Source organism: Marmota monax, unplaced genomic scaffold, assembly GCF_021218885.2.
Source record: "Marmota monax isolate L192 unplaced genomic scaffold, Marmota_monax_Labrador192_F-V1.1 WCK01_AAM20220418_F8-fsc00264, whole genome shotgun sequence".
NCBI lineage: Eukaryota > Metazoa > Chordata > Mammalia > Rodentia > Sciuridae > Marmota > Marmota monax.
This window is the reverse complement of record NW_026693143.1, coordinates 1,132,461-1,142,254: the sequence shown is the minus strand read 5'-3', so window position 1 is coordinate 1,142,254 and position 9,794 is coordinate 1,132,461.

The following is a 9,794-nucleotide window of genomic DNA, read 5'->3' as shown; positions in this document are numbered from 1 at the left end:
TTTTTTTTTCTCTAGCTTCCACAGCCAAATTCGTTGCTCAACAACAGAAATATGTATTATTATCTAAGCTTATAATACTTGATTCTTCTTCTTTTGCTTGATTCTGATTTTTATCTGACCATTTACTTATTCAATAACTACTCAAGTACCTAGTACATGTCAGACAGTGAACAAACTTGATTCTCATCTTCAAGGACCTCAAAAACCCAATGAAAAAACTTACATGAAATAACTAACTGTAACATAAAATAATAAATGCTAAAATTATGTGCTAAAATCATGCACATAGAACAGTGATAAAACAAAACAGAAGCATTGGATGGGTAAGGGAGTTTCTTTTTTTTTTTTTTTTTTTTTGTGGTGCTGAGGATCAAACCCAGGGCCTCACACATGTATCACTGAGCCACATTCCCAGCCCTTGACTTAGTCTTAAAATGTTAGTATGAGTTTGATGGATGAATGAGTGGTAATCAAGGGTTGGAAAAAAAGTATTTCAGATACATGTATAAGCATTACTCTTACTTAGCTTATTGCGGCTAGTTTTCTCCATGGTCACACCATGTCTTTCTACCTGCTCTATTCCCACAACTTGGATCTAAATCTCAACAGATTTTTCTTTTTTTATTTCCTAATGAGAACGCAATTCAAGTCATTCATCAAACCTACCGGCTATGGCCAGTTATTGCTGAGGGTGTGCGATTAGTCTACTGTGTTCTATCCCTCCACCCCTTCCTCATTCATTAAGCCCTTCTTAGCCTTGCGGGGCAGCACAGAGTAACATACTGAACTTTGGGGTCAAATCTGACTTTGAATTCATGCTCTTCTACTTGCCAGCTTTGCCACCTTGAGCAAGTTACCTAACTTCTCTGAACCTCAGTTTCCACATATCACTAAAATCCACCTTTCAGAACTGAAACAAGGTTGACAAAGAGCTTGGCACAGATTGTGGTACCTCACCTGGTGCCAGTGGCTTCCATGCAGTGGAGCTGCTGCTGGAAGACAACTCCTCTGCTGCTGATCCTAGTGTTTTTCTTAACTCTTTGCATGAATCTCAAAAAGTTCTTCCTAGGCATTAGATTGAGCATCACATTTACTGTTGGGTGATTTCCTTAAAAATCCTCCATTCCCTCCACCTTTCCAATTCTCCATTTTTCCAAAGAATGTTCAGCTTTCTTTCTCTCCTACCTACCCAGTTTCTCCCTAACCTGCCAAATCTTCCCCAAGTCAAGATCCTTCCCCTTCTGTTCGGTTTGTCTGTGTTGGAACATAAGCTCCTCAGGGCAGGAAACTTGTCTTTCTACATATTTGTCAAGTACCGTGTACATTTAGAGAGCTAAATAAATAACAAATATTACACAGTCAGAAGGAGCTTGTTCAATAAATACCTTAGGTATTATCTCTAGGCTCTAATTATACCAAGTCTATAGACATGAGATGTATAATCAGAGGGCTGGCTACAAAATAATAAAATTATGTTTTTGGATTTTCTATTTCGGAAACAGGCTGTCAGTGTGGATGAATGGCCAAGATGTTTCCAATCCTTCACTCCTTGAGAGCTGAGTCCCAACTACCACTCATACAGTGATCATTTGCAATGTGCCAGCTGCAGGTCAGGGAACAGCCCAATACATTTATCTTTCCCCTGCAACATCAACCACAGCCAAGCTGCTGAAACCTCTCAGGTGAAATTCCTCTAGCAGGTAGTTTGCTCTTCACAATTCCTTGCCTGTGTATATATTGTTTTCTCCTGTGTGTGTGTGTGTGTGTGTATGTGTCTGTCTGTCTGTCTGTGTAATCTTAAATATAGGCTCCTAAAAAGGGCCTTTTCCTTCTTCTCCATTCCTCTACAATACTAGGCACTTCATCTGTGCTTAAGAATTACTTGATTTGACTTGGAAGGGCCTAGAAATGATGGTCCCCTGCTGAAGTGTCAATGTCCCCCAAACTGCACTTGCTGAAATGTGATATTATTACAAGGTGGAGTGAGACATCAGCAAGATGAACAACTAGAAATTCCTAATGCTTGCTTCTCTCTCTCTCTCTCTCTCTCTCTCTCTCTCTCTCTCTCCAGCCAAAACAGTGAATAAACAACTACATTTTGAAAAAATAATTAAAGACAAGTACTAACATACATCAAAGGAATAGAGGAAATCCTATAGAGCACAGAAACCCAGGATGGCCATGTAGATCACAGAAGGAAATCCCTCACCTCCACCATTCAATCCCCCAGTTAAGATCAGCTCAGAACCAGGCAGGGCTTCTCCCCAGAGGGAAAAGGTAAGCTGCCAGTGAGCCCCCCGCCCATCACTACCTTGGATACCTATAGTCCTCACCACTGGAGACTCCTGCAGTCTTCAGAGGCACTAAACCCAGGACAAGAAGCTGCCTGGAACCACACAGCTAGGGTTTCTCAGAGAAGGAGCCAATGTGGTGTCCTGCCTCTCCCAGCCCCTGTGGTCTACATGGCTGCTGCACTGCACTATCTTGGAATCAGAGCCACTGCTGGAATGAGTTCTGCTCCAGGGCTGAATAACCATGGCATCCCTTTATCCTGTCACCACTGGACCACCCCTGCTGGTGGTCTGTCATCCTAAACTCCACCCCTTGGAATGGAGCTCCAGGCACTGCTGCACCCTGCCTTTCAGGGCCCAAGCTGAAGTGGCACTCTGCCTCCTAGGGAAATGGATACATTCTCCTTTGGCTGCCCAGAAAAGCTAGCCCCCGAGTCCTGAAGTGAAGCCACACATCGCCTCCTGGGCCAAGGAGTCACGTATCCCAGGCCTGAGTTCATATGTATCCAGAATCCCAGGGAAGCACAGCACTGGCTGAGCGGGGACACCTTGCACTCTAGGCCAAACAGCTATGGTACCCTGCATCTCTGGGACTGGACTAGCCATCTAGAGTTTGAACTGCTGAGGATTACCTCTCCCTAGAGAGTAGAATCATCACTGTGCCACTCACTCTCTGCCCTCCAGGACCTAAACCACAGGTGTGCTTTGCCAATCCATGGTCCTTGCTGCTGCTACATCTGGCTGAGAGTCTGGGTGCTCTCATGTCCCACCATCCTAGGGTTCACAATCACCACTGTGTAGTACCTTATCTCCTGGGGCTTAGTGACCACCGTGCCTTATTGAATCTTGTTCATGACTTGCAGCTGTATCCTGCTCTCCCAAGCCAAACATCCATAGCACCCTTTATTCCTGGAGCTGGGCCAGTGTTGTGCACTGCCTCTGGGATCAGAATTACAACTACAGCTTGATACCCTGGCCAAAGCTGCTGAGGGTGCCTCAAAGTCACACATGCCAGTTTTCTTGTGGGAATCCAATTCTGCCTCAAAAAATGGACTTCTATTCCAAATCCCAGGTGCCATAATAGATTTTCAAAAGTGTGACCCCATGATCCCAGTTCTATAGCTGCTCTGAATACCTCTACCCTGGAACCCTGCATCATTGCAGCTGCTTGAAGGCATTGTTAGACCCAACACCAAGAAGGATCACATCGGCTAAGACTACTCATCATGGGGAAAACAAGAACAGGAAGACACCAAGACCCTTTGCCACCAAGCACCCTAAAACCTTAAGCTGCTGATGTCATTGCCACAAACTCCTATCGCATGGGCCACTGAAGCACCCACAGTTGCAGCTGAAGAAGCTGCAAGGGGGCTCTATCACCACTTCTCCTCAGAACTAGAGTCTGGGATACTTTCCTGGCACAGTAAGACCCAACTGTAGGTGAAAGTCTTCCTTTTGTAAGCCACTCTATAAAGTTTAGAAGAATCGATGGTTCCAACAGCTACATAGATATCAATGCAGGAACACAAGAAACACACACACACACACACACAACAAAAGGAGACAGGATGCCACAAAGGAACATAATTGTCCAGTAATCAACCCCAAAAAATGGAAATTTACAAGTTGCCTGAGAAGGAATGCAAAATATTGATCTGAAGAAGACTCATTCCAATACAAGAAAATACATTTCAATGAAATCTGCAAAATAGTTAATAATATGAATGAGAAATCTAACAGAGATAGAGATAATCAAAACCAAACAGAAACCTCGAATGTGAAGAATTCAATGAATGAAATAAAAATACAATAAAGAGCTTTAACAGCAAACTAGATCAAGCAAAAAGAAAACTCTAAACTTAAATATAGGTCTTTTAAAATAACCTTGTTAGAAAACAAAGAATGGAATAAAAGGATGAAAACACAGTTTTATAGAACACCATTTAGCAAACAAATTTTCTCATTAGGGAAGTTAAAGAAGAAGAGACAAAGACAGGGAGAAAACGTCCTTAAATAATTGCTGAAAGCTTCCCAAGTCTAGGAAGAATATGGACATGCAGGTGTGTGGAACTCAAAAGTTTTTAAATGAATTCAGCCCAAAAGCGTTCCCTCTGAGACATATTACAATTAAACCATCAAAAGTGAGAGACAAAGAGAACTCTAAAAGCAGCAAGAGGAAAGGTAAAATATAGAATAAATAAAAGGAATATAGAATAGACTATCAGCAAATTTTTTTTAGCAAAACCCTTGCAGTCCAGAAGAGAATGGGATAGTACGGTCAAAGTGTGAAAGAAAAAAAAAAACTGCCAGCCAAGAATATTTTACCCAGCAAAGCTGTCCTTCAGAAATGAAGAAGAAACAATGTCTTTTCCAGACAAGAAAAGTTGAAGAATTTACCATCACTAGAACTGCCTTATAAAAAAAAATGCTTAAAGTAGTTCAAGTAGAAATAAATACATAAAGATTACTAATGTAAAAATATACAGAAGTATAAAATTTATTGGTAAAACTAGGTATGATGGCACCTGCTTGTAACCCCAGAAACTTGGGAGGCTAAGAGAGGAGACTGCAAGTTCAAGGCCAGCCTCAGCAACTTAGTGAGGCCCTAAGCAACTTACACCTTGTCTCAAAATAAAAAATAAAAAGGACTGGGGACGTAGTGATGTGGTAAAGTGCCCCTGGGTTCAATCCTCAGTACAAAAATAAATAGATAAATAAATAAATATTTTTTTAAAGATTTACTGGTAAGGAAAATACACAGTCATTTCCCAAATACTCTAATACGGTTACACTTCTATAAATCATGTATGTCTTTAGTATGAAGTCAAAACAGCCAAAAGTTAATAATGGCTACAATAAATTTTAAGAAATACAGAATACTTCAAAATGTATATTACCTTCAAAAATATATTTACATATTGTTGGGGGTATGATAAAATTTACAGTTATTGTAGTTGTTGCACTGAAGTTGTTACCAGTGTAAAAGAGTCTATTATAATATGTTGTATGTAAGCCTCATGATAAAGAGAAAGCAAACACTAAAGCAGATACACAATGACAAAAGCAAGGAATCGGGGCTGGGGTTTTAGCTCAGTGGTAGTGCACTTGCCTAGCATGTGTGAGGCACTGGGTTCAATTCTCAGCACCACTTATAAGTACATAAAGTCCGTTGACAACTAAAAAAAAATATTTTTAAAAAAAGAGCAAGGAATAAAACTTAAGCACTATAAAATCACAAAGATAATAAGAGGAAAAAATAATATAGGATCTGCAAAACAACAAAGCACTATCAACAAAATGCAGTAGTAAGTCCTTACCCATCAATAATTACTTTGAATGCAAATAGATCAAATTCTCCAACTAAAAAAAAAGAGTGGCTGAATTTATTTTTAAAATACCAGCAAGATCCAAACATTTGCTGCCCCTTTAATCTTAAGAATACACACAGACTGAAAGAGAAGGGCTGGATAAAAATCTTCCATGAGAATGATAACTAGAGTAGAAGTGGATATACTTACATCAGTTAAAATAGACTTTAGGTCAAAAACTGTCACGAGAGACAAAGAAAGTCATTATTTAATAATAAAGAAATAGACTCATTAAAAGAACTTAACAATTGTAATGATGTGTGGACCCAAGCCAATATTGGCTTTATATACATAGGAGAATCTAAGTATCTAAAGTATAAATATTAATGGACATGAAAGCAGAAATAGATAACAATAAAATAATAGTAGGAATATCAATATTTTGTTTTCAATAATGGACAGATCAACCAGACAGAAAACAATAAGTAAGTACTGGAATTGAACTGGACTTTCTACAAAATGAACCTACATACATATGGAACTTTTCATCCAACAGCTGCAGAATGCACACTCTTTCCTAGTGCACATGGGTCATTCTCCAGATAGGACCATATGTTGGGCTGTAAAACAAATCCTAACTAATTTAAGAACATCACAATCATACCAAGTATTGTTTCTAATCACAATGGTGTGAACCTAGACATCAATAACAGAAGGAATTTGGGGAAATTGACAAATCAATGAAATTAAACAACATGTTCCTGACAATCAATAGGTCAAAGAAGAAATTAGAAGGAAAATTCAAAGACATCTTGAGGCAAACTAAAATGGACACACAACATAACAAAAAATAGGATGCAGAAAAAGCAGTTCCAAGAAGGAAGTTTACAGCAATAAATGCCTACACAAAAAAGAAGGAAGATCTCCAATACAGAGAAAAATCTCCTCCATTCCTCTCATTTCCTCCATCCATCCCTCCAGGTAAGATATCTTTTAGTTGATCTGTATTATTCACATTTGGGATTTAAAATTATTATATATGCGATTATCTATAAATTATGTATTAATTGTTTTATCTGTTTCAACATTTGGTATTCATGGTATAATTGCATATATTTTGCTACGCCTTACCCCCCGGCTCCCCTACAAGCCCCAAGATTCTAGATTTTACCATGTTGCCATTTGTAGATACAATTCATTCATTTTAGCTTCTGGACATTACCATTCCTCTTTGAAGGGGCATTTTAGTGCATTCAGGTCTTGTTAATGTTCCAAGCAGTGTTGCAGTGAACCTTTATAAAATCACTGCTGGAAGATGAGTTTCTCTGCACAGAGGTTGGTGCCTTAGAACCCATGTGCTCTAATCCAAATCCCAGATCCATCACAAAGTCACAACAGTGTGACTCTGAGCATGTTACTTAATTTCCTCATGCCTTGGTTTCTTTATCATAAAATTAAGATAATGACAACACCTCCTTTTAGAGAGTAAAGCAGTAAAAACAGATCTTGCACATAGTAAGATACAAAAACCTCTTTCTAGGTGTTGATCCCAAGAATAAGACCTGTTACTGGGGCAAGGTCCAAGTACATCCAAATCCATCTCTATCTGATTGTACCAACTTGCACTGTTACCAGTACCATATGAAGTTCCATTTTCCCATTTCCTCATCAGGATTTTGCATTACTAGTGTGGCTTCCTAATCCTTTCAGATGCAAGGAGACTCAGCAAAGTGATGGCAGGACAGGGTGAATAGGAAATATGCTGGTAACGAGTAATCAGAAAGATCAGTGACCAGCAGGAAGGAAAGAACTAGTGGGAAATTAGGCAAACAACTAGTGGGAGATTAGGCAAAGTGTATTCTTCTTTTTTTCCCAGCTTTACTGAGACATGATTGACAAATAAAAATTGCATATGCAAAGTGTTCGATGTGATGTTTTTATATACATACACATTGTAAAAGGATTACCACAAGCAAGCTTATTGATATACTTGGATTACAGTGTTACTGTTCGTGTGTGTGTGTGTGTGTGTTTTAAGAACACTCTACTCGGGGGCGCTGGGATTGTGGCTCAGTGGTAGAGTGCTTGCCTAGCACAAGTGAGGCACTGGGTTCAATCCTCAGAACCACATAACAATAAATAAATAAAATAAAGGTACTATGTTCATCTACAATTAAAAATTAAAAAAAAAAACACTCTACTCTCTTAACAATTTCAAGTATATAATCTACTATCATTAAATTTGGTGGCCATGTAATACATTAGGTATTTTATACTTGAAAGTTTATACCCTATCAGTCTCATCTTTCCATTTCTCCTACCTTTCACCCCCTGGTAACCACCATTCTACTCTCTACTGACCTCTCTTTGAGGTCAACTTTTCTGGATTTCACGTAGAAGTAATATCATATAGTATTTGTCTTTCTATGCCTGACATATTTCACCTAGCATAATATCCTCCAGGTCCACATGTGTTGTTTCAATTGGCAGGGGTTTCTCCTTTCTCAAGGCATTGTATACATATATATCTTCTTTATCCACTCATCAGTTGACAGAGGCTGAGGTTGTTTTCATGCCGTGGCTACTGTGACTAATACTGCATGAATGCAGGAGTGGAGGTGTCTCTTCACATACTTTCATTTCCTTTGGATACATACCCAGTGGTGGAGTTGCAGAACCATATGATAGCTCTATTTTTAATTTCTTTAGGAACCTTAATACTGTATTTCATAATAGCCACACAAATTTGCATCCCCATCAACAGTGTATTAAAGACTCCCGTTTCCCCACATTCTTATCAACACTGGTTGTCTTATGACTTTTTTATACTAGGCATTTTCATAGATGTGAGGTAATATCTTATTATGGTTTTAATTTGCATTTCCCTGATGATTAGTAATGTGGAAAATCTTTTCAAATACCTGTTGACCATTAGGATGTCTTCTTTAAAGAAATGTATATGGCTCTTTTAATTGAGTTTTATTTGTTTTGGATTTTGTTTGCTGTTGAGTTGTATGACTCTTTATATATTTTGCATATGAACACTAATTGGATATATTATTTGTAGTTATTTTCTGTAGATTGTTATTCACTCTGTCAGTTTTTTTTCCCTTTTTTTTTTTAGCTTTTAAGCTTGGTGTAGTCCCACTTGTTTGTTTTTTATGTCATATACAAAAAATTATTGCCAAGACCAATGTCAAGGAAATTTTAGCCTGTTTTCTTGTAGATTTGTGGTTTCAAATCTGATGTGTAGGTCTTTTATCCATCATGAGTTAACTTTGTGCATGGTGTAAAGGAAGGAGAATCCAAGTTTGTCTCTTCTTCTTCTTCTTTTTTTTTTTTCCTTACCTGTAAATATCCAGTTTTCCCAGAACAATCAACACAATTTATTGAAAAGATATTCTGTATGTATTTTGAGAGTCTTTGTCAAAGATTTGTTGACCAAACACTGGCATGGGCTTACTCTGGGCTCCATACTCTGTTCCTCTGGTCTGAATGCCTGTTGTTAATGCCAACTCCATACTTTACTTTTGTAACTTGGAATCAGTAAGTGTGATGCCTCAACCTTGTTTATTTTTCTCAAAATTTCTTTAACTATTTAAGGCCTTTTGTGATGCCATTCCTGTGGAAAATGTCATCAGAATTTTGATAGGAATTGCAGTGAATTTGTGGATCATTTTATATACCATGAACATTTTAACAATAATTAGTCTTTGAATCCATAAATGCAGATTAACTTTCCATTTATTATTTATTAGCTTCTTCAGTTTTTTTCACCAATGTTTTATAGTTTTCAATTTACTGATTTTTCATGTCTTTGATTAAACTTATTTATAAATAATTTATTTTTGATATCATAACAAGACTATTTTAAAAATTTTTTACTTTGGATAATTTTTTAGTATGTAGCAATTTTTGCATGTTGATTTTCTATTTTGCAACTTTTTTGTTCATCAATTCTAATGGATTTTTTTGGTGGAGTCTTCAGGGTTTTCTATATAAATAGTCACGTCATAAGAAAACTTTACTTCTTCTTTTCTGATTTACATTCCTTTTATTTCTTTTTCTTGCCTAACTGCTTTAGCTAGAAATTCTACTACCAGATTAAATAGAAGTGGCAAGAGAAGGCCACATTCTGTCTTGTTCCTGATTTTAGAGATAAAGTTTTCATCTTTTCATCATTATCATATTAGCT